At 47.8% G+C, this 3,470-nt stretch overlaps 2 non-coding genes across 2 annotated transcripts; both read left to right on the plus strand.

Annotated features, from left to right (window-relative positions):
- The first annotated feature begins 678 nt into the window (after positions 1-678).
- On the plus strand, positions 679-2,478 carry LOC146449034 (small subunit ribosomal RNA). The gene has a single exon (XR_014860818.1). It is a non-coding gene; the product is annotated as a small subunit ribosomal RNA (ribosomal RNA).
- A 199-nt stretch (positions 2,479-2,677) lies between these two features.
- Positions 2,678-2,831, plus strand: LOC146449035 (5.8S ribosomal RNA). Its single transcript, XR_014860817.1, has one exon. It is a non-coding gene; the product is annotated as a 5.8S ribosomal RNA (ribosomal RNA).
- Positions 2,832-3,470: the final 639 nt, after the last annotated feature.

Genomic DNA, 3,470 nt, shown 5'->3' on the forward strand with positions numbered 1-3,470 from the left:
GGATGTTGTGGCTTCAATGGGTTTTTAAGATGTCACCAGTCATTTGGCATGACTTACAAACGATTTGGCTGGTTGTGGGTTCGATTTTCAAAATTTCATTTTTTTCGCGTTTTTATTTTCTGTCTACCATATCATGCAGTCTCCTTATTAGCGTTTGGGGGTTATAGTGTGGGCAGGTTGGTCGCAAAGGTTCCGAGAGGAGCTGGCTAGTAAACCCTGTCCCTTATGTTCCACGGCGGCAAGGCGGAGAAATAGAGGGCAGAATTGACTAACGGGCAAGGAAAGTTGGGCTTGTAGCTTTCCTTTCGAAGGAGGGAAAAGATGATGCCCGAAAGCATTGTCACTGTAGTGGCAGGCAGAGTGTAGATGGAAGTTGTGTACGCTAGCCTTTGGCTAATGATAGAGACAAAAGAGCAGGAGGATATTTTCCTTCGCAGAAGCACTTTTCTTGCCTTCCTTCAGCTCGCTTGGCGAGTCTGACAGGTATGCCTGAACTGTGCACGGGTCCAGTTGTGAGAAAGACGTGGCAAACAAGACGGGGTTTCCCTTGACCGAGGGACCGTGTGGTCCGTTTGGCTCATGGGTTCCCCCCGTGGAGGCAAAATCTAAGAAAGCTTGCTCTCCCTCTGCGGAGGGGGGCCGCTTAGCAAGGAACTTCTGTTCCCTGCGGTGGATAGTTACCTGGTTGATCCTGCCAGTAGTCATATGCTTGTCTCAAAGATTAAGCCATGCATGTCTAAGTATAAGCACTTGTACTGTGAAACTGCGAATGGCTCATTAAATCAGTTATCGTTTATTTGATTGTACCATTACTACTTGGATAACCGTAGTAATTCTAGAGCTAATACATGCGAAAAGTCCCGACTTCTGGAAGGGATGTATTTATTAGATTAAAAACCAATGCGGGTTCTGCCCGGTCATTTGGTGATTCATAGTAACTGATCGAATCGCACGGCCTTGCGCTGGCGATGTTTCATTCAAATTTCTGCCCTATCAACTGTCGATGGTAAGGTAGTGGCTTACCATGGTTGCAACGGGTGACGGAGAATTAGGGTTCGATTCCGGAGAGGGAGCCTGAGAAACGGCTACCACATCCAAGGAAGGCAGCAGGCGCGCAAATTACCCAATCCTGACTCAGGGAGGTAGTGACAAGAAATAACAATACAGGGCTTTTACAAGTCTTGTAATTGGAATGAGTACAACTTAAATCCTTTAACGAGGATCCATTGGAGGACAAGTCTGGTGCCAGCACCCGCGGTAATTCCAGCTCCAATAGCGTATATTAAAGTTGTTGCAGTTAAAAAGCTCGTAGTTGGATTTCGGGATGGCTCGGCCGGTCTGCCGCAAGGTATGTTACTGGCCGGGCTGTTCTTCCTCGCAAAGACTGGGTGTGCTCTTAACTGAGTGTGCTCAGGATCTGCGACGTTTACTTTGAAAAAATTAGAGTGTTCAAAGCAAGCCAGCGCTTGAATACGTAAGCATGGAATAATGGAATAGGACTTTGGTTCTATTTTGTTGGTTTCTGGAACCGAAGTAATGATTAAGAGAGACAATTGGGGGCATTCGTATTTCGTTGTCAGAGGTGAAATTCTTGGATTTACGAAAGACGAACTACTGCGAAAGCATTTGCCAAGAGTGTTTTCATTAATCAAGAACGAAAGTTAGAGGATCGAAGACGATCAGATACCGTCCTAGTTCTAACCATAAACGATGCCAACTAGGGATCAGAGGGTGTTATTGGATGACCCCTTTGGCACCTTATGGGAAACCAAAGTTTTTGGGTTCCGGGGGAAGTATGGTTGCAAAGCTGAAACTTAAAGGAATTGACGGAAGGGCACCACCAGGAGTGGAGCCTGCGGCTTAATTTGACTCAACACGGGGAAACTCACCAGGTCCAGACATAGTGAGGATTGACAGATTGAGAGCTCTTTCTTGATTCTATGGGTGGTGGTGCATGGCCGTTCTTAGTTGGTGGAGTGATTTGTCTGGTTAATTCCGTTAACGAACGAGACCTTAACCTGCTAAATAGTTACGCGAATCCCGATTCGCGGTTAACTTCTTAGAGGGACTGTTGGTATGCAACCAAAGTCAGGAAGGCAATAACAGGTCTGTGATGCCCTTAGATGTTCTGGGCCGCACGCGCGCTACACTGACGATGTCAAAGAGTATCTCCTTCACCGAGAGGTGTGGGTAATCTTCTAAACATCGTCGTGCTGGGGATAGATCATTGCAATTATTGATCTTGAACGAGGAATTCCTAGTAAGCGCGAGTCATCAGCTCGCGTTGATTACGTCCCTGCCCTTTGTACACACCGCCCGTCGCTACTACCGATTGAATGGTTTAGTGAGGCCTCCTGACTGGCGCCGATACTCTGGCAACAGAGCGCCGGATGCCGGAAAGTTGGTCAAACTTGATCATTTAGAGGAAGTAAAAGTCGTAACAAGGTTTCCGTAGGTGAACCTGCGGAAGGATCATTACCGATGAAACAATCCAAAACGAGTCTTTGAGACTTGTTTACCGTGTGAACTGTACGCAATCTTTTAGGGGTCGGTCTCTGTGCCGTTAAATGGTCGTCCGTCGCTTGGCGTGCGTTCGGTCAGCCCCGACTTTATGTTTTTACAAACTTTGTTTATTCAGTCTGAGAACCAATAGTGTTGGAAAACAAAAAAGAGAGACAACTTTTAACGGTGGATCTCTTGGCTCACGCATCGATGAAGAACGCAGCCAGCTGCGATAAGTAGTGTGAATTGCAGAATTCAGTGAATCATCGAATCTTTGAACGCAAATGGCGCTCTTGGGTTCTCCCAGGAGCATGTCTGCCTGAGTGTCGGATATCATCCAACGCACTTGAGTGTGCGGCATTGAGGCGTCACGGCACACTTATGCCGCCGTGTCCCTTGAAAAGCAGAGAGACTCGCATCGTGCGTTGTTCTGCACCCCCATGCGAAGGCTAAAAATCCATTTGGTCCTTGGCTGGGTGAGTGTCCGGAGCGCGCGCGGAGTCCCACGACAAAAACATAACTATCTGGACCTCAGGTCAGGCAAGGCTACCCGCTGAATTTAAGCATATTAATAAGCGGAGGAAAAGAAACTAACAAGGATTCCCCCAGTAACGGCGAGTGAAGCGGGAAGAGCTCAAATTTGAAATCTCCGAGGCCTGAACGCTTCGGCGAGTTGTAGTTGCGAGAAGCACTTTCTCGGCGGACCGACCATGCCTAAGTTGCTTGGAACAGCACGTCGCAGAGGGTGACAACCCCGTCTGTGGCGCGGACGGCCGCTCACGATGTGCTTTCGAAGAGTCGGGTTGTTTGGGAATGCAGCCCAAAACGGGTGGTAAACTCCATCTAAAGCTAAATACTGGCGTGAGACCGATAGCGAACAAGTACCGTGAGGGAAAGATGAAAAGAACTTTGAAAAGAGAGTTAAAAAGTACGTGAAACCGTTGGAAGGGAAACGAATGGACTCAGCA

The sequence above is a fragment of the Pavona decussata genome, unplaced genomic scaffold (assembly GCF_977016875.1).
Source record: "Pavona decussata unplaced genomic scaffold, jaPavDecu1.1 SCAFFOLD_676, whole genome shotgun sequence".
Taxonomy (NCBI): domain Eukaryota; kingdom Metazoa; phylum Cnidaria; class Anthozoa; order Scleractinia; family Agariciidae; genus Pavona; species Pavona decussata.